The sequence below is a fragment of the Protopterus annectens genome, chromosome 7.part0, assembly GCF_019279795.1.
Source record: "Protopterus annectens isolate FY-2018-M chromosome 7.part0, PAN1.0, whole genome shotgun sequence".
Classification (NCBI taxonomy): Eukaryota; Metazoa; Chordata; order Ceratodontiformes; family Protopteridae; genus Protopterus; species Protopterus annectens.
Window position 1 is genome coordinate 1,458,026,867 of NC_056739.1, and position 23,640 is coordinate 1,458,050,506.

The following is a 23,640-nucleotide window of genomic DNA, read 5'->3' on the forward strand; positions in this document are numbered from 1 at the left end:
TATCTAAGTGTACTTGCATCATAAATGATCTGCGAAAGGAACATATTACACAGGAATAAATAAAACAAAAATCATCAGCATTTTAACACTTTTAATTAGTTTATTACTTAGACCATCAGACCAGTTAACACTGCAATGCACTTACTAAGCAAAGTTTTTCAAATAAATAAAATTCTTAACTTATATAGCTTTAAAGTCACACTATCCATTGTTTATAATTTAATGACATTATCTTACAGGAAGTATTTGTTTGTATTTGTTTAACATTTAGAAATACACATATATGTTTAGTTAAATTAAACATATTAAGTCTTTCACTGTAAATATAAAAAAACAGCAAAAGTAATCACTTATATTCCTCATCATGAAAAATGTTTCAGCTTAAAATATGAATACATACTTATATACTATTTCGAAGATTAAAATCCAGTACAAATTTCCTGCTTAAAGAGCAAATCTATTGCTTCAGGAAATAAAAGTTCTAGAATCAGAAAACAGAATACACTTGTTTTTTAAGGATTTTAATTTTAGAAGTAGTTTCCCCAATAATTCAGCTCACTCTGTCTCTTGAGGGATATACTGTTCCACTTCATTTATTCAGTATTATTAAGGATTTTATTGCTGTTAACAAAAGTGGATGCCTCCTCCTGCATGTTAAATATTTTGGTTTCTTCAGAAAGAGATAATTTGATCTTTGCAAGAAACACATTTTTAATACTGTGGTGTAAGAAAGTCCCTTGATCAGTGGCAAACAGGATTTTCTTTTGCTCATAACTTTACTGGAATAATCATTGTCAAATCTGACTACATGTTCATCTATTTTAATAGGTGGGCTGGACCATGTTATTTTTAATATTTGATCTTTTTCTAAGCTAGACATGAACATAACTATAATTGAATGTGGTGGTGAATTTTCCTTCTTCGAAGGTGTTCTCAGATCTCTATGTGACCTTTCAATTCCAAAGGATAAAATTTCAGAAAGATTTAATGTTTTATATAGCCAGGTTGTTAAGTAGTTTATTATATTGTCTCCCTCATACTTTTCAGGTATACCATAAATTCTAATGTTATTTCATCTCAGTCTATTTTCTAAGCCATCAACTTTTTTATGAGACAGCTATTTTGTTTTAAAAGAAATTCAGTCTGCAGCTCACATTCCTACCAAAAGAAAGGCAGCCAAAAAAAATTGACATTATTCACAATTAATTTTCGTCTCAGATTTCTAACTGTTAAATATTTATAAGATTAAAATTATTTTGTCATAATCAATCTCATCAGTCCTAGATATCTGCCAACTTAAGGTACATTAAGGAATAAAAGATTGGTTATATTCATATACATTTATAATGCAAACCCTGGCTATTTACCATGTTAATATGTATGAAGGCATAAAACAGGGTTACAGTCACATGCTTGATCTTATTTTTATATAAAAAAGTAATTTTATTTATTGAATAAACTGGAAGCATTTATCTACTGGAGATGCTTACCATCCAACCTAACACCCTAGTCATGGAAGACTTTAATTACCCCTCTGTTGACAGTGAGTCCTATACAAACTCAAATCTACAGAGATTCCTGGACTTCATAAATACAAACATACTTGACCAAATAGTTAAAACATCCACTAGAAGCTCCAATATACTGGAACTCATACTCACAAATATGGGAGAATGCTGTACTCCCTCAGTGCCTTGCCCTCCCTGGTAAGGACCGACCATGAAGCTGTCTCCTTTGAAATCAAAATCAAATCCATAATCCCAGTAGAAACATTTGTAGTTAGGAACTATTCCATGGCAAACTACCTTTTATTAAGTGATGGCTTGTCAAAATGTAATGCCCCTCAGCCTGGAGAATACAAAAAACTATACTTAATTGCACACAGAAACTAGGTATAACTATATCAATGGCTGCATAGAGTCTGCAGTATCTACCAGAAATAAACTCAGAACTAGCCCTAGAAATAATCCACCCTGGTGGTATCCCAAATTAAACAGGATATACAACAAAAAGAAGAAAAAATTATGGCAAAAATCAGGAAGGGTAATTCCAATAAAGATAAAAACTCTCATCAAACTACCAGTCTACCAAAGTCAAATATGAGGTAAATTTGACCTTCCAGGTCAAAGACAATCATAAGGCATCCTTTAGCTATGTCTGCAACCTCAAAGGCAATACATAATTGTGTGCAGAACACTTTCTTAATGTAGCCATCTATACTGAGTCAGAAGATATTGCAAACCTACTGGCAGACAAATTCATCTCTAACTTTACCCCTCACACCCTCGGGAAATACCATCAAATATAAGTACCCCTACTAGCAGTAGAGAACAGGCTCTCAATGCTCTATCTAAGACCAAGAACACTGCGTCAATGGGCCCAGACAATATCCTAGGATGCCTTCTAAATAACATGAAAAATGACCTAGCATGTCCTCTAGAATCACTAATTAACTGTAGCCTCCAAACAGGATTCATGCCTCACAAATGGAGTACAGCAACAGTCATCCCTCTGCAAAAAGGTGGGCCATCTACAAACTCTGGAAACTACAGACCCATAAATCTCACTAATCTCATATGCAAAGCCATGGAAAGAATTATCATGGAAATGACCAATAACACAGTTTGGTTTTGGTAAGGGTAGGTCACCTGGTGGACTTCTTTAACTCATTCCACCTGAGAGACACCTTCAGATGCATCTACAGTTAACTCCTACTGATGCCTCTAGGCATCAAATATTGCTTGTTCATATTTGCATAAATAATTCCAAAACCATGCTATGTACAAGGTATTAAAAAATGTTATCTTAAAGCTCCCACAATGGCAAACTCAACTGCATTAATATCTGACCTCTGTCTAGTGCAGGTAAATAAATATTATTTGCTGTTTTTATGATATTTATTTCTAGGTATATAATTTTCACATTTTTCTAAATATCTCAACAACCAAGTAAGGCAGATAGAACTCCTTAGCCTCATACAAGTGCTCTCAGCTAGATGGATAAAAAGTTGCTGAGAGTATGTGAGTAACTATACTGGTTCCTAAGATATTGCAAGTTGTTTGCAAAATATTACAAATGTAATGGTTACTATGTTTACTCTGACATAAAATTTGGTTTAAGACTTAGAACCTAAAGAATCCTACCACTATAGAAATAGTTTGTGCTAAAGAGTTTGTTATTTATACTTCTTTCATAAGCCCAGTGGTTCTACAGATATGAACATTTGTTTGAAATGCAAGGACATAATTTGATTCTGTCAAAAGGTTTAAGCTCCACCCATTTGGAAGTTACAATGTAAATTTCCTGAGCTCCATTGGTGTGATTGAGTTAAGAAGGTCACCAAAACAATGGATGAGCTCCAAACAGTTCACACTGCCTAGGTTGACCTAGCCAAGGCATTTGACACAAAACCTACTCAGGCATTATTGATAAACTCAGGAGGTTAGGTATAAACACTTGTGTCATCTAGTGGATAGCCAGCTGGATCAAAGACAGGACCCAGAAAGTTAGAAATGGGGAGTACACCTCTACAAAGAAACCAGTCACAAGTGGAGTCTCTCAAGGATTGGTACTAGGAACCCTCCTTTTTGGCATGTATTTCTCTGAAGTTAAGTCCAATGTCAAGGGCCTCACTATGACAAAATCTGAAGATTATTTCACACTAGTAGTAGTCACAGAATCCCCCACCAACACCACTAATGTTCTCCAGGAAGGGCAGACACATACAAATATCTCACATCAGAGCCACCGACTAAAACTAAATGTCTAGAAATGCATAATAGTATCCTTTGGGAAGTCTTCCAGTCCTGGTAATTATCATATTGACAACACACCCTCTAAGAGTCAAATTAGTAGTCAGGGACTTCGGGACACATATAGGCAGTGCATCACATGTCTATAGTAGTGAGGAAATTATTCCATGTTGTACAACTTATAAACAAAGATATGACAGTATCTAGGTCCAAGGAGGTCATTGTTCCACTATATTCAGCATTCATCAGACTTATCATTGAGTACAATTCCCCCTTTGATATGTGGGTCTACTTTATTTAAACAAAAATGTGTTACGTAGAACACCACTCCATCAACACATATACACCGAACCGCAAAATAATCGAACACACGAAACCGCAAAACTCAAAATACCGAATTGTCATACTTGGCCAACCCCACCACCCAAAACATACTACCCACCCAAACAAAATAAATAAACCACAAACATACACCAACCAAAACCCTACTTCTAACCCTACACTAAACCCCACATACACTACTATCTATGCACTATCCTTATCCTGTCCCTAACCCTAAGGTCCATAACTACCGTACACTTACCCTACGGAGCTATCCCAAACAAAATAAATAAACCACACACATACACTAACCAAACCCCTACCTCAAACCCTACACTAAATGTTAAATACATTACCCATCTTACATTACCTATGTATGCACTTACCTTAACTCGCACCCTAATCCTAACCCTAATGTCAGTAACTATCGCACACTTACCTTACGGATCTGTAGCTCATACGAGCCAAACAAAACACCTCAACATTTCAAATTTCGCTGTAATTTCACAGTTTTGTGCATTTGATTATTTTGCGGTTCAGTGTATATGTGTCGGAGTGGTGTTCGACATAACGTGTTTTCATTTAAATAAAGTAGACCCTGATATGTAACTAACCAGGCATATCCAACAACTGGAAAATCCACAGAGGTTGCTCACTAAAAGTATACAGGACATAAGTAACATGTCCTATTAAGACTGTCTCAAAGCCCTCTCCATGTATTCTGTCTCATACAGGCTGTTAAGGGGCAGATCTATGTTTGTCATAAAAGGCATTGCCAGATCCTACCCTGATGGACCTCCTGCATATCCACAAAGCAGACAACATCAGAATTACCCATTCCAAAGAATTTAACCTTGCCTGTGATATAAGTAGGACCTGGTGGAAACACAGGTATGGATGCCAGAGACTACCCCTTCTCTGGAACATGCTCCCCATTCATGTGAAGCAGAGCTCTTCCCTAACCCATTTCAAGTGTAACTTGGGCAACTGGATGGAGAACAGGAAATACATCCCTGATTTGGCAGCAGTGTATCTAATGGACACGGACAGCCTATAAATAGTTCATCTCTTGGGCCCCTGCATGTAAATACTTCATCTTCCAAGCCTCTGCTACACTTATCAGGGGTACCAGAACTTTTCAGGTATTTGGTATGTATGGCTAGACTTAAATAGGCCCTAGTTATTATATTAGTCTAGTATATACCTATGAACCTATAAATCTAAAAGGGCTAATTAGACCAGCTTTGTGGTTAAAATAGCTTCCCAGGTGAAAATGAATAAGACCTTCTTCAGCTATGTCAGAAACCTCATAGGTAGCATATAGCAATGTGCTGAACTGGTAATTAATGGTACCACATTCACCAAGTCAAGCAATATAGCAAACGTGTTAGTGGACAAAGTCAGTTCCAGCTTTACACCCCTCTTACACCCAAGCATCCCCCAAGAAAGGTTCTATATTGCATATTCAAATGCTTAAATGTTCAAATCGTTAATGATTGAACTTTAGTGTTCGAACATTTAAATGCCTGAATATAAATAAAAATAAAAAAAAAAACAAAATGAAAAAAAACTAAAGGGTATAAGCAGGGGGGCAAGCCTCCCCTGCACCCCCCACACACCCCTGCTACTTAAATATACCAACTCCAAGATCGCGCTATATTGTAGGGAATGTGAAATTTTCCATTTCCGCACTGTAGTGCACTGAAGTGCAATCTCAAAGTTGGTATATTTAAGTAGCGGGGGTGTGGGGGATGCAGGGGGCTTTCCCCCCTGCTTAAACCCTTTCTTTTTTTTTTAATATTATTTTTTTACATATTTGAACATTTAACTGTTTGATCATTAAAGGTCAATATTTAGCGATTCAAACATTTAAGCATTCGAATATGTAATATATTCCCCACCCAATCCCTGAAACAATTCCCCACCCAATCCCTGAAACTCCACCAACCTAGTATTCTACCCACTACCGCCCTCTCCCCCTCCCTCTCATTCTATAAATCATCCATTCTTTCCCTCTATCATTCGGTAATAGCATTTTCTATGGCCCATTACCACAAGTACTTAAACATGTGGTATTTCTTTCTTCTTCCATTGCTATTAACCTCTTATTTCACAACATTGTACGAAACCCAAAATCTGGTATTACTCTCTACTACTACACCAGAGACCAATACTATTGGAATTAAATTCACTAACTATTTTCATGTTTATGGTACTTGGGAAGAAGCAACCTCCTGCTCGCTGCTACCTTATCCAACTACCGCAAAAAGAAATAAAAGCCCCAAACTGAAACAAACTTATAAAATTTTAGATAAATTCCTAAAACTTATCTCCAAACTTAGACTTAATTTGCTTCCTCATGGCGATATACACCCCAACCCTGGTCCTACCAGTATTGACCAGCAGTCCTCTCCTAGCATTGACCTTAGTTCCAATCCCATTACTGCCCGCCCTACTAATTCTCTTCTAACCTGTCATCTGAACATCAGAAGCATCAACAACAAGGTACATGAACTTCATGCAGTACTAGTAGACCTTTCCCCAGAGATCTTGTGTCTAACTGAAACTTGGTTAAAACCCACAACTACCGACAATGAAATACTAATCCCGGGTTACAATATACATCGGAGAGACTGAGTCCCTAGGAAAGGAGGTGGGGTAGCCATACTCTATAAATCTGATCTAATTGTGTCTATTGATGTTATGCAACCACCTCAAATTAACAATGCAGAAATACTTATTTCCAAGCTCCAGATTAACAGCAATAAATTTATCTATATTATTTGTATGTATATTCCCCCAGGAAATAATATAGAAACCCTCGAATCCACCCTTCACTGGATATCTACTCATTTCCCCCAAGAGACCTTAGTTCTCGGAGACTTCAATATAGATTGGAATACCTGTGCCCCCTCAGCTCCTTCTATACATATTAACCTCTACTCTTTCAAGCAAATTATTAATACTCCCACCAGGCTAGGGAAATCTAACCAGAAAGACAGTATACTTGACTGGGTGCTAATAAATAGTCATCCTGATCACTATACATCTGGTACTCTCCCCGATAGCTTAAGTGACCACCACCTTACCTACATTATTAAGCATAAGATAGCCATTCCTAAGCAACCCACACTCAGAGCTGTTAGAAACAAAAAGAAATTTGACTTAACCAAACTACAACTAGAACTATTTTCTTGTAACTGGACAATACTAAAATATCTACCCTTAGATGAAGCAGTGCTATACTTTAACAAAAAATTCCTAGAAATTCTTAATTTCCATGCTCCCATTCGTTCAAAGAAAACCAAAACTGTAGATGTTCCTTGGCTCTCAAAAGAAACAAGGCAGAAAATTAATCTCAGAAACAAAGCGTGGTCTGCCTGGCGTACTACTAAACTCCCTTTGGACCAAAGTAAATACAGACAACTTAGGAATGAAACTAAAAGGCTAATATTACTAGATAAAAGACAATACTATTGTAAATTGCAAACTGACCACCAAAACTGTCCACAAAAATTCTGGGCTGGACTAAATCAACTTCTTCACCCTGGTTGTACTACTACCCCTGTCCCTGCCACACTCATTGATAAATCCCCTGATGATGTCTCTAATAGTTTTAACCACTTTTTCACTGAGACAATTCAAACTCTGTCTAATCAATTACCACCCAGCTCTCATACCTTTGACTCTCGTACATTCAAAAATATTCCCCTACTTACCTTTCAACCTGTAGCAACTTCATTTATTTGTAAATTAATCAAAAAACTAAAACCCTCCACACTCTCAGCCGACCAACTCCCAGCTGAATATTTGCAAAAAACAGCTGAGGTAATTGCTTACCCAGTGTCAATCCTCATCAACCGCTCCTTAGCAGAGGCCAAAATCCCGAGATCTGGAAGATATCTTATGTAATTCCTCTCCACAAGGGAGGCACTTCCACAGATCTCTCTAACTATAGGCCCATATCTATACTTTCCCCCTAGCAAAAATAATGGAAAAATGTGTTCAGAAACAGTTCATGCAACACCTAATTGTCAACCAACTACTGGCTGATACCCAACATGGTTTCAGACCCCTCCATAGTACTACCTCAGCCCTGCTTGTCTTTTCAAACACCATTAACACCCATCGTAACAATAATAATATCTCATCTGCACTATTTCTGGATCTGTCGAAGGCCTTCGATATGGTGGATCATAAACTTCTAATCAATACATTGCCTTCACTTGGTCTGGACACCATTGCTGTACAATGGTTTAGTTCCTATCTATCTGGCAGAAAACAAGCAGTTTTATGGCAGACCAAACTCTCTAAGTTACTACCCAATACATTGGGAGTCCCGCAAGGATCTATTTTAGGGCCGCTATTATTTTCCATCTTTATCAATGATCTGCATACAGTTATTCCTAATGCCAGTTGCATACAATACGCAGACGATTCTACGTTAATTTGCTCTGGTACTACCACTTCAGATTTACAATTGTTAACCCAGTCTACTTTCAGCAAAATAGAAAACTGGCTCTCCAGTCGTCGCTTGATTCTTAATCCTAAAAAAACTAAAATGTTGTTGTTTCCACCAACTAAAAGGTCCTGCTCCATCAACTTTACTATCCAAGCTAAGGATGGGACCATAATTTCTCCGGACCTTTCGACAAAATTACTAGGGGTAACCATAGACACAAACTAAAATTTGATATACACGTAAACCAAATGATTAAGACCATTAACAAGAAACTAGGCTCTTTATATAGAATAAATAGCTTCTTGACCCCCCAAGCTAAAATGGCCATCGCCCAGACTCACCTTCTCTCATCACTCCTGTACTCGTCCCCCTTACTTCACAATATAAGTAAAACTGTCATGAACAAACTCTCCAATTGCTACAATCATATTGCAAGGTTTGTTACTGGGTCACCATATAGGACCCATCATTGTACCAACTTAGCCAAGCTCAACTGGACTGAGCTTCCTAACCTTATTTCTTTCAACCTACTAGTCCTTACCCACAAAATTATATACAACCCTGAATATGCTCCTTCCCTCAAAATGCTGCTTCCCCTTTGTAACAACCCACGACCATTGAGGTCATCCAACCGTCTCCTAATCCAAACATTCAAAACTAATAACTCTGCTGGTGACTCCCTTCTCACCAACGCTGCAGGTAAAATTTGGAACAAACTTCCCCATGATATTATATCCATCTCTACTTTAAGTCAATTCAAAGCTAAGCTAAAAACACATCTGGGTTCAATGCGAAGTTGCCATTGCCTAAACCCGGGATAGTCTACTCTAGGCTTGACTAACAGCCTTAACACCTGAATCTCCTACATCTCCTTACTATCCTAATCCTCTGACATCTTAGATAAATTAGAAAGAATAACTTATCATGCTCTAATTTTGAATGTAAAATTGCTTACACTGTTATTTAAATGCTTTTTGTCACATGTGTTTGGAGCTTTTCTCCCCGGGCCTCCGCTGAAAATGGACATGCATCCAGTCGGATCCTCCCGGTCAACAAATGTAAAATAAATAAAATAAAATAAAATAAATAAAAATAAATATAAACCCTCAAGAAATACCCTCAAACATAGCCTCTCCAACTATAACTAGTGTGAATGTACTGAATCTGCTGGCTAAAGTAAAGAGTATAGCCTCAGTGGGGACCTGATAACCTAATGGGATGCCTCCTGAACAATCTAAAATACAAATTATCAGGTCCCGTATATTTACTATTTAACTATAGTATTAAAATAGGGTCTATATTATATCATCGAACGCTTAAAAAAGCCAACGCTGATTGATCGACCTAATTTAATCGAAAGCTTACAATCTTGAACTGTCAGATCAGCGATTTTTTTCCCAGGGAAAAAAATCGCTGATCCAAAACACATACACACAACACAAGCACACCAAACAAACAGAAATCCACACACATACACCTAAAATCTGATACCTAACCCTACACTAAACTATGCACACACCACTAACTACCCACTTACCTTAACCCAAACCCTAACCCTAAGGTCCGTCACTATCGCACACTCACCTCATCCGCTCCCTAACCCTAACTCACTTAAATCTGCCCTAACCTTCATGTCCACTCAATCGCACACACACCTAACCCGAGCCCTAAGCCTAACTCACCTAAATCACCCTAACACTCACATCCACACAATCGCACTCTTACCTGAATCCGACCGGTAACTTTCCACCATAACACTGAAAATACCGAAGCAACAGAAACGGACAACCAAATTCTTTCCCTAGGAAAAAATTTGAGTTTCTGCTGCTTCGATATTTTGCAGTTTCACAAAAATAAGTTTGATCAATCAGCGTTTGCTTTTTTAAGCATTCGAGGATACACTATAGACCCTTAAAATAGTCTTTGTGCCATGAGAATGTCATCCTCCTTCATAAAAAGGACCTTCAACAGATCACAGAAACTACAGACCCATTAGTCTGACCAGACTTATTTGCAAAGCCATGGAAAGAATTATTATGGAAATGATCAAAAAGGACATAAGAGACATCCAGGCACTGGATTCATTCCAGTTTGGCTTTGTCAGAGGAAGTTCATGCTTACAGAACCTGATGGAATTCTTTGAAAAGGTCATTAAGGCAATGGATGAGGGGAAATCAGTGCATACTGCCTGCCTAGATCTTGCTAAGGCATTTGATATAATACCCCATTCAGGTATTGTCAACACACTTCTGAAACTAGGCATAGACCCCTTTACAACATTATAGCTAGTTGGCTCACAGGTAGGACCCAAGAGGTTATGAACAGTGAGACTACCTCTGCAAAGAGGTTGGTCATCTGTGGAGTTGCTCATGGCTCTGTGCTGGGCCCATTCCTCTTTGGATCTACTTGTCAGAGCTTAAAGCCAATGTCAAAGGTCTCTGTTTGACCAAGCTCGCAGATGATTGCAAAAGGGAGCACTCATTGAATCCCCCCAGATAAGAACACCCTTCAGGAAGGACTAACACAGACAAGTGCTTTGTGCCAAAGTGATGGCTTAAAACTCAGTAACAAGAAATGGAATAAAATACTACTAAAAGTTGATTCACTAGTCAGGGATCTGGGAAGATATGTTGACAGTGGCCTAACATTTGACCAACATATGTCCAAGGTAGTAAGCAAATCCTTTTATGTTGTTCATCTTAGAAGTAAGGGCATGGCATTTAGGTCCAGAGGTAATCATACCACTGTACTCAGCCCTCATCAGACCCATCACAGAGTATAATGCACCCTTCAGTATGTACCTGGCCAAACACATGTAACAATTGGAACATCCATAAAGGTTCCTTACAAAAAGAATTGTGGGAGTAAACACAATTTTCTGTTCTGATTACCTCAAAAATACTGACTCTTTGCTTGGTATCATACAGACTTTTGAGAGATTATCTTTGCCTGGCATACAAGGCATCCCTGGATCCTGTATTGATGAACCTTTTACATACCTACAAAATAAACAGCATCAGAAATGCTAGATCAAAAGACCCAAATTTTGCTTGCAACATAAATACGACATGTTGGAGAGACAGATGTTCCTCAGAGGATTCACATTCTCTGGAACAGGGTCCCTATCCATGTAAAGCAGAGTTCTTTCCTAATCCTATTTAAGCGCGACTTGGACCAATGGATGGGTAGTCAGAAATTCACCCTTGGTCTGGTAGCTATGTCTCTGATGGAAGAGGCAGTCAGTAAATCACCCCCCCCCCCACATATAAATCAAAATTTCTGGTGGATTTGGGTTGCACAGCTAGACTTATAAGGGCCATAGAGGTCATAAATCTAGTATGCACCTATGAACTTAAAACAGTTCCTTCATTATTTCTGGATAGAATAAATTTATCTATCTTTTAATTTTTCTAGTAAGGAGGCATTGGACCTATTCAAATTCTTTTAAGTAGTTTGTTCAAATACTACAAAATGTAGCAGTGTATTTAACAATGAGTTACATCAGTTGGCTATAAACTGGAGCAGTCATCTCTCAGGTGTGATTAACCATACCCTTTAGAATTAGATAGATGACAGGATATCATTTTTAACTTCTGTAGATGCATACTGGTGAAAGTGTATTTCTAGGTCTTTAAAGATGATGTCTACTTTACACTGACATTTTTTTTCAATAATAATTTATGTCCTTTTTGCATATATTATGGTGTTATGTTTACTGGCATTAAATATGGGGTCATTGCTACCACAGCTGATGTCTTTTTTAATCCATTTTGAAGACCTTAGCCATCCTTTCTGAAGTAAATATGTTAACCAAGTTTGCAGTCATCAACATATTTGGTTGCATACATAGTATATTTTCTACTTCTGTATCTGAGAGGAATTTTAGATCTAGACAGCACTGTTAGACATCAATAGTAACCCAGTTGGAAAAAATTAATTAAACCCCCATCTTGCCTTGTGTCCCATTACTTTTTCAATGCCACAAAATTCAAAAGATAAAATCCTTCTCTTTGCAGGCCCATTCTGTTCCTTATGTAACAAAAGTAGGCCCCTGTTATTAGTTTAATTAAGCTTGATTGTGGCTCTATCCATAATTGCATACTCTGGTTACGCTGATGGGTCTACAATTGTTTGCTTCTCATGTGACCCATCCTTTCTGAATTGGTACCACTGCAGACTGTCACTATAGGCCAGAAAAGAGATGTGTCCACATGTTAACATATTCCTTAACATGACAGGGGATTAGTTAAAAATCCCTTGATCCTGTACAGGAAACCACCAACAATGTTGTCTGGTACCATGGAATATCATTTTTTAATTTTATATGTATCAGCAGTTATCATGAAAGACGTTTGATCTTGTCTGTGTAACAGTCTATCCTACTCCTTTGCTTAAAAGTGAAGCTCGAACAACTCTTTTCTGTATGTACATTTCCTATATCCAGTGACTGGATGATCAGTATTTATTAATAACATGTTACATACATGTTTTTTTCATTTCAATTTTTTAAGGTAATTAAATAATTCCAAGTTATTGTTTTTAACCTTTGCGATTTCATAGTTATACATGAAAAGAAGGGTAAGAAAAGTAAGTAGCTTATGTACTTTAACAGTAGACATGTTTGTATGACTGAGATGTTTTGAAAGTCAAGTAGCATCTTCCTTATTTGTGCTGTATTTCATATTAATTTTGTGATTCCACCAAAAATAATTTTTTAACTTTTCTAGTATATCTGTGTCTTGCCTGAATATGTTCATGAATACAGACGTTAATGATATCATAGATCTCACTGATAATATCCATTGCAGTTTTACTTTTGATCATTGAGGACAGTATACTAGTTTGTTTTCATAAGTATATGATTTCTTGTGTCATACTTTCTATTGCGGAGTCTAGGAAGGATGATTTAGTAGAAGTGTAGCTGGCTCAATCAGTGCACTGAGCTGGTACCATGAAGTAGCACCCTACCCCATCAGCTTTTCAAGTGAAGAGCAAAAAAAAAAAGTCCTCTCCTTATACTGGTATATCAACCAGGTAGCCAGATACACAACACACACTGACTCCCTCCTGCCCCAGCTAGTCAGGTCATGTTTCTACTACATGTCCCTGACCCCCTTCCTCTCATTATTTTAGTTAATAATAATAAAAAAAAAAAAAAAAAAAACTTTATTTGCAGAGAGTGCTACAGTGCTCAGGTTTTAGCTAAAAAAGAATATATTCTTTCTTTTCTACTGTAGCAAATTACTTGCTGAAGCTGTAGCAAGCAGTTGCTACAGTTTATACTCTGCAAGGAGTGCTACATCATTCAGGATTTACTTTAAGACAAAAACAAGAAAATAAATGTACCTTAGTAATGGGGACTAATCCTAATGCTACATCTGAACCCAAACTTACCCTTACCTTAAGAAAACCTCCCCTTAACAGTGCCACTACACAAGACACACTCGGACACATAAACACACACAAACACATACTAAAAAGACTACATCTATCCCCCAATCTAACCTTGACCCTAACCCTAAAAGAGACACATTACCATACAAACATGCAACACCTATCAAAGCCCCTAACCCTAACTCTTAAACACATCTACAACACTCTCACACCCTCCAAACTGCACGAAATCCTGATTGGTTGACACCATTTATTTGATATGCACAGATGGTCAACAGGTGCACGACAACAATTTCCTGGTGGGGGAATTTTCCCTTTCTGCAGGAATTGTGCAAGCCTGTTGTTAGTATATATAATTAGCAGGGAATGTGAGGGGTGAAAGGGACCTTGCCACCCTTGTAGTCAGTTTCCTCCATTCCAAGGTAATCCTTGGAGTATGCTCAGAATGTGACAGCACTTGTAGTTTCAACATTTTTACATTGGGATACTGTGTAGGTACACAGTCGATCCAGTTCCCTACATCTAATATATATATATATATATATATATATACATATATATATATATATATATATATATATATCTATATATATATATATATATATATATATATATATATATATATATATGTGTGTGTGTGTGTGTGTACAGAAAATGTGTGTATAGATATATATATATATATATATATATATATATATATATATATATATATATATATATATATATATATATGTGTGTGTGTGTATGGTTTACTATTGATATCTCAATGTCAGAATGTACGCCTATGAATTATTCAAACTACAGATGCTCGAATAGTTCATATGAGTACATTCTAAATGTTCAAACGTTATATTTGCGAATGTCCTGTGCATTTGCAAATATAAACGTTTGAAGGGATGTACAGAGATTGCGGTACAGTGCTGTTAGGGAAATGCATCCCTTTCCTCACTGTAGTTTGATCTCGGAGTTGGAATATATAGTTGGGGGGGGTTGCAGCCCCCACAGGGGAGTTCAACAGGGCTTGCCCCCTGCATAAACGGGATGTGAGTTGCATGTGGTTGGGATTTACGGCAAGGGTGGTATTGTCGTTAATTGCTGTAAAATGTCAAATTGGACACTTTAGGCAATTACTGCAGATTTACGACTAACTGAACAGTCGTACATCTGCCGTTTCGACATTATTTGTCAATATTTAAGTACAAAATTACTTTGAATTTCATACATTCAATAGTAAACCTATATATGTATATGTAGATTTTATTTTATATATATATATATATATATATATATATATATATATATATATATATGTGTGTAGATGTATGTATATATATATATATGTGTGTGTGTGTGTGTGTGTGTGTGTGTGTGTGTGTGTGTGTGTATATATAGGTATATACACACACACACACACACATATATATATATATATATATATATATATATATATATATATGCATAAAACCACCAATAATGCATGATTTTATCAAAATTAACCCAAACATAAAACAAAATAAAGCAAAAGCACTGACTATTTGTCTAGTAATACCTTCTTATTGATAGTCCATGAGCTTTATAAAAGTAGGTCTGTGATCATATGTTAGAAAAGTCCAAATGTTCTTTTCCACTGGATTTAAGTGTTTACCAATAGTCTGGCATCTTAGGCTTCACTGACTTTCTCTTGGAAATTGTTCCAAGTCTTCTCTCAATGAACACATCAAACAAGTACAAGATCTAGAACCAATATTCCAGGCAACCATTCCCTCTCTATGGGAGGCAAGCTTCTCTGGCTTAGCGGGACTACAAACCTCTCTTTTATGCTCTCCAGATTAGGTAATAACAATAAATTTAGCTAGCTAATATGGACTTACAGTTATGCTAGCTGCATTACAATACTTTTTAAGACATACCCCAGGATTCATGAAGCTTGTGCCAGGCGCAGGCGTAGCGTAGGCGGTATAACGCCAAATATGGCCACCGAGTGATTCAAGTATGATCCAATTCCATGTGCACTACCAGCATACGCCAGATCTGCGCAGCCCTCGACTTAGGTATGCTAATCACCCCACGCGCAGTGCCGCACCATGCAAATGAAGGTACATAGCGATTCATGAAGTGGTGCAGGCGTAGAGTAAGCCCACAGAAATGTAAACCAAAAAAAAACGGTTTACATTTTTCCAAACAGAACATCGGAGCTATGAAAGTGAACCAGACTCATGTATTGCAAAGTTAACATATGCCAATGGATAAATATACAGCCAATGGCATAAGAAAAGATGCACAACACCTAAAAAACATTTAATGTCATGTCCACAGTAACACAAAGTACAACCACAGGGCATGTGTGTGCAAAAGGGAACACAAAGAAAATATATACAAATGTCATAAAATCGCAATGTAATACAAATCATGATTTCACCATAATACTCAATGGTATGCATGGTACAACACAACCAAGCTGCAAGGGTTGCTAAGGGTCTGTGACAGTGTTTGGCACGGTAACTAGGAATTAGTAGTCAATGCCATGCAAATGAGGCATGTAATAGTGAACCGCAAATGTCCCGCCGGACTAAGGATGTGCCATACAGCGCAGCGCTACAACACCAAGGAGTGTTTTAGAGGTATACATGACATCAGCAGTGGGGTGTTCCACCATAGCTGTAAGCACATTGGAGCAATGCAAATCAGGCCTAGCCATTGCTAAGCAAAGCCGCAGGACAGGGGTGGGGATGTAGGTATAGCATCGTTTAGCTGAGAGCACATATGGTGCCCGAAAGCACATGTGTATGGGGATGAAAACGTGCCCGAAACCCGGTAAGCGGATACACGCGGCACGCACCATAGCTCAAACAGGAAGGTTAGGGGAAGAAAATAAGGAAATGCCACAGTAGGGTAATTGGAGTACAACAGAGCAATTAACACCTATTAACTCACAGTGGGCAATCGACGGCATCTGACAAGTCTGCTCGCACAAACCTGCAAAACAGGATAGGGGAGGTGTTGGATTGCAAAGAAAAGACAACTGTCATAGCAGAGCAAAGCAAACCTACAGTAGACCGGCCATAGAACACATTACGCAAGATAAACCAGGTTTAGGAAAGTACAAATGAAAGCAGGATGCTGGATGCATGCCAGAAAATGGGAGGTGAAACATTATGAAATGTAAAGGGAACGGCAAGAGGTAATCCACGACAGCCAAATGTAATTCAACACCAAAGGCACCACGATAATAGTACCTGTCGTAAAACACATAAGATACCCTGTAGCTACGATTGTACATACACACCCTATGACATCATCAGTGTTCACAGCACAATAGTATAAAGTGTGAAAGCACCTCACACACACCTGTGTATTCCCAAACACTGCACCATCGGTGTAAACAGATGGGGAACTTTTACAATGTACATGTTGGGAGCTGCCATAGCTGTGATTCATCACCATGTGTTAGAGACTGAAGGTGTTGTGAAGGATGATGCTGACAACCACCGCAGGCCCCGGAGGAGGGGAAGAGTGTTCAGACCAAGGGTAACCTATCAGGGGCTACATGATCTGGAGATAGTAGAGCATTACAGGGTGGACAGGGACATCTTACAGCAAATAGTTGAGCTGTGCCGGCCACACCTGAGATCCAGAAACAACAGAGGGGAACCCATCCCAGTGGACATGAAGGTATGTGTAAGCTTGCGAATACTAGCCACAGGTACCTTTCAAAGGCCAAATGGAGATATAATGGGAATCTCACAGGCATCAGCATCCAGGGTACTACACCAGTTCCTGGATGCCATGTTACCATATGCCAGTGAGCATATATACCTCCCCCAAACTCAGGAGGAGTTGGCCAGCAATATGCGTCTCTTCCACCATGTGGCACACTACCCGGAGGTACTTGGTGCAATAGACTGCACGCACATACATATCAAGTCACCACCCGGTGAGCATGGTAGGCTCTACATAAACCACAAGGGATACCACTCCATCAACTGCCAGGTCATGTGCAATGCCCAGGGCATTATCATGGATGTGTGTGCTGGCAGCCCTGGAAGCTACCATGACTTCCACATCTGGCATGCCTCACAGCTGTATCAGGTATTTGTCAGGGGGGACATCCTACATGGCCACCTTGTGGGGGATGCTGGCTATGCACTGGAGCCATGGATGATGACTCCCATCAGAAATGCACACACACCCATGCACGAACGCCATAATGAGGCACACGCACAAACCAGAATCATCATAGAGCGTGTGTTTGGGATGCTGAAATCACAGTTCCGTTGCTTGGACATATCTGGTGGAGCCTTGCAGTACTCTCCAGGCACGTGTGCCCACATCTTCATAGTATGTGCCATGCTACATAATATGATCCTGCTGAAACAGCTGCAGCAGGGACATAATGGTGAAGGCCCTCACAGCCCACTGCAATTGCCAAGCCCATCACAGGCACAGAGGGATTCAGACCATGAACACCCTGTGCCAGCCCCAATAGGCAGACAGAGGCGTGCCCAATATGCCTACGCCTTGGCAAAGAGGGATAGCACATACTCTGACAGTGTAGGCCCCTATGGACTGATACACCTCTCCACCTGCACATACAGTAAAATGGATGGCACATACACACGACCACCAGTAAATTGTAATGTATAGGTGGCCTACTGTATGAATCTTACATAGGCAGCCCTCAACCATTGCACACATAACAGCTATTAGAACAAGGAATGTCAACACCTGAACAGTACATGCACCTATCAGCATATGTTGGTACTGTATGTATAGGTTCCTAGGTACATCGGTAGGTACCCGCCCGATTGTCAGAGGCCATTCATCAATCGAGGCAAACAGTGTCTGCTGTCGCCACCACATCGAGTAACAAATTGTCCCTCAGTGGAGCAGAGCCAATTGCGGGATCCATGTGTGTAATCACTGTTCCCCACACACTCTGCATGGATTCCCTGGTGTGTTAATGAGGGGCTCCATATAATGTAATTATGGATGTAGTGGCAAAGCATGGGGTGTACCCATGACAGGTATCTGTCACCCCAGCATGCTCCACCTATGGTTGTGTGAAGGTGTAGCACATTATAGTGTGTGGCTCACTGTGACATACATTCCCAATGCTGGAGCACATCCATTAAACATCACTTGGACATACCATTAATAGGTCTCATCCATATGTAAACTAACTGAGTTACCCATTTGATTGCAGTATGGAGTAACAGCTGTAGTACAGTCCACATACAAAACGCCATAACACGTGTACAAATCCCAGATGCCCAATTCGTAAATGCACTGACTGTCATGCATGTTCCCGGTTCCACGACCTGCAAGGGACGTTACGTAATCCCAAAGGCACGAATAATGGATGTTGGATGCAGGTCATCAGATCAGGTTAAGCACATGTTAGCGGGAATATGTGTTGCCCAGTGCTGGTAAGCGTCGTTTAAACATGACTATACGGATATGCGCGAAACAGGGCTAAGCTTCTCTGAATATCGCACAGATCATGGTCAATGATGTCCAGAACAGGTGAAACTAGCATTATGCACCCCTGTACTAATAGTGCCTGCTCTGAAGGATAAAACAACCACTGCCAGGAGTAGAACATGCAATCATGTACACAATCACCTAACACTTAGCTACGCAAGATGTACTAACGGCAGGTGTGTAATGTGACAGGTCCAAACACAAACGTGCGGAGTCCAGGAAACAGTATACACTGACAGGTACACAATGAAAGGTGTATTCTCCCTCTCACTTTATCTCTCATATATAGAGAGATATATGTTGATATATACGGATTCACCTATATCTGCAAATATATAGATAGGTCAACAACATGTACACAACCATGGAGGTAGAAATAAATAGGATACTGCCAACTATGGAATGTGTCGCATACCAACACGCGTAATCACGAGGCTTAAAGACTGAAAGAACACAGTACCAGAACACTGGAACCGCGTATAATATTATCACGATATTAAGGGACATTTAGTTATCGCTGCCAGTGTTGCAGTCCACGTAGGTACTGTGTTCAACTGTGTTTGTGATTGCTGTAGTCTGTGTATGTCTGTGTTGAGGGTGCCGTGTGCATTTCCGTGGGACTGTAATGTGTGTGTGTGTGTTTGCATTGTGTGTCTGTTAGTGCTAACTCGGAGGTAGATCATTACGGTAGGTTTGGTTATAGCTGGCCGTAGGCATACGGTTACCACCTGTCCCACTTTAAGAGGGACAACCCCTCCCTGGGCAGTTGTGTCCTGACAAAAAATATTAAAAAGGGCAAATGTCTGAGATTGTAGGACATAATTATGTCCCATATATTATGTAATAGTTGCATTAAATAGTTATGCCTGTATCTACAAAACATAAATGTTACATGAAACATGATAAGTAGCTAAAGTGCTACAAGAATAAGTATGTATTCAGGATAAAAGTATGTTCTATCCTGTGTACTGACCATGGGTATGTGTCGGCCTGTAAACACCGATGTGTGTCCAGCAAATGTCCCACTATGGCCATTTGAAAAGGTGGCAACCCATGCCAAAGAGGTTCAGTCACCAACACAACTGCAATGAGTGCAAATATCTGTGACAGAAATACACGAGACAGCTGTCATTTAGTAACATTCCTTTACATATCGCTGTATTTCCGGAAGTATGGAAGTATCAACTTCACCTGCATACTATATAGAAACCAATTAACAATGGCTCAATGTATAAGCCCGTAACAAACATAGTTCAGTCTACTAACTGATAGGTCTTCAATTAGGGAAGGAGCCCACACACATATATGGAATATGTAGAAATGCAGTCCCCACAAACCTGTATATGCTATGTACACCCACCTACATCTCCCCCACGCCTGAAACAATTGCAATACAGACTGTAATAACATCACAAACATTCACTCACTCAATTACATCTGCAGAGGCGTTAACATTCCTCGTGAGAGACACATTTGTAAAGGCGCCATGTGAAATTGTAGCTGTTGTATAATGGAACAGACAGCGATGTTACAGGTTTTGTTTGCAATACTCCCTTATCAGAAGGTTGAGATGATAGGTACACTCACATGTAGAACCACATACTCTAGCCATCACACACAATCCACAGGGGACATGAATTAAAAATATCCGTGTCTCTACAAATAGCAGTTGCAATTCCTCACAACAAAACCCATACAGGCCATCTCCCCGAAGGTAGGGCAAAAGGGCAACCCCCAAGTGGAGAATTCAGTTATATCCCACTGTTGCCACGTAATTGGTGAATGGAGTAGCTGCACAGCTGATGTGCATGTAATAATTTACTCAGGAACACCAATTGGCAGCAGGAAATCACACGTTACAGGTATTAACGTATATAAGGATGACTTGCCATACATTCAAACCATATGCTCATACCATAGAACCGTTTAAACAGTAAAGGTGTAAGAGAGATATCTACAAAGATTCGGAACGCTAACAAGGTATGTAGAACACTCAGTATGTTAGTGTATGTAGAGCCTGTTTTGTATTAATTAAAAGTGTATGCAATGCATAAAGTGGGAAAAGGTATTATGTAGTGATGTCTTGTTGAGCATAGCAATGCTTGTAGAAATTGTGTGTCCTGCTGTGGGCCACAAGGTAAACATCACATACACCACAAGGGATGTTACATGAGGGCTTTAAACAGAACAATTCCACACCACCCACCATCAGTGGTAGGGTATGTCCAACAAGTACGTGCCATAGCAGGGGATAGTATATGTTGATATACTGTCACAGTAGGCATGTGTATGGGCATTTAACGACAAGAACATGCCTAAGGTGGTCCTGCTGTTCAAGTATGCTTTGCATTATGGGATAATGTTTAAAATATGTGTAATGTACAGTATTGTAGGTAAATATGTCAGATATTCTACACAGCATAACTGTTATATCATGCAAACAAAAGGTATCATCTATTGGAATGTACAATACACAATAACAGGATACATATGGCTTGTAGTCACAGGACACTGTAACAGCATGATAGCTAATTGAAATGGAAGAGCTACTCAATTAACCATGTACAAAGGACATGTAATAGCTTCACATGTTCATAGTGAGGTACTATGCTGTCAGGCAAGTCTATGTGTAAGACTAAAAACCAAAAAAGTTGAAAAGCCAAGAACACAAAATCCACAGCCAAGAAGCCGAAACCAGTAGTGGTGATGAATCCTTTATTGGCACAACACGATCAACATAAAACAAGCGCTTTTGCTCAGTTAATACTGAGCTTTTCCAAGTTAACACGTGTAATGCAATTGACTTGGATAAATAGAAATATAAGATCACGTGTTAAAGTACATTAGCATAATTAACTCGATTAAGTTAACAAAATAATGAAATAATAAAGTCAAACTTTTTCTTCAAGATTTTTTAAGACATACTATGCCTAAAACCGTAAAACCTATATGTTTGCAAATGTATGTGTTTAAGTACATACATTGGATTATGTACATGATGGAAATTATTACTTTAACAAACCAAACCAAACAGGTCTGAGACGTAATCCTACATTACGCCTCAGACCTGTTTGGTTTGTTAAAGTAATAATTTCCACCATGTACATATTCCAATGTATGCACTTAAACACATACATTTGCAAACATATAGGTTTTACGTTTTTAGGCATTGTATGTCTTAAAAAATCTTGAAGAAAAAGTTTTACTTTATTATTTCATTATTTTGTTAACTTAAACGAGTTAATTAAGCTAATGTACTTTAACACATGATCTTACATTTCTATATATCCAAGTCAATTGCATTACACGTGTTAACTTGAAAAAGCTCAGTATTAACTGAGCGAAAGCGCTTGTTTTATGTTGATCGTGTTGTGCCAATAAAGGATTCATCACCACTACTGGTTTCGCCTTCTTGGCTGTGGATTTTGTGTTCAAGTCTATGTGTAAGCCCAACTACAGTGTTCACACTGGCGGCACCTCTCTAGGGTAGTGTCCTGTCTGTGAACAGCAGAGCCATGTGTTACCTGCACCTCTGTACAGTACAGCCACTGCAGTGATCCCTGGTGTATCAGTGTGACCGCCTACAGAGTCATCTATGACCAGTGTGTTGGGTATGTTATAACAGCCTATTGGCTGTAGTTGATGGGCACACATGAGTCTGTGGGCTATAAGTAATTGTTGTTGTGTTTGGTGATGGGAGCTGCCTCCGGTGCCTACACAGAGTATGGAGAGGTTCTGCAAATGTCGTACTCATGCTATGTGTGGCCTGTGGTGGTGGAGATCCAGTGAAACTATGTGATGAGTGGGGTGTGTTGCAAATGTTAAACATCCCCACATGAATGTCAGGGTCAGTCTGGGTTGGTGAGAGCATTACCCCCAGCATGGCTACATATGTGCATCTCCCACAGGCTGTAGTGTCATATGTTGGGAAGGTCAGCATTGACTGTGTACATGAGACAATTGCTCTATTGCCACATGTTTGCCATATTCATCATATAGACAGGCAATAGCACTGGTAAGTGACACTTGGACATGCCTGGATATTCAACCATGTCTCACAAGATATGTGAGTTACATGTGTACAACAGCTGTTGGACTGTAAGCAAGCTGGAAATGTAAGGACAGACAGTGTACTTGTAAGAAATGAGTTGGAATAGGTGCTATAGTAATTAGTAGCTCATGAAGTGCTTACATGTTCTGAACTAGTGCTGAGCATGAATATGCAATACA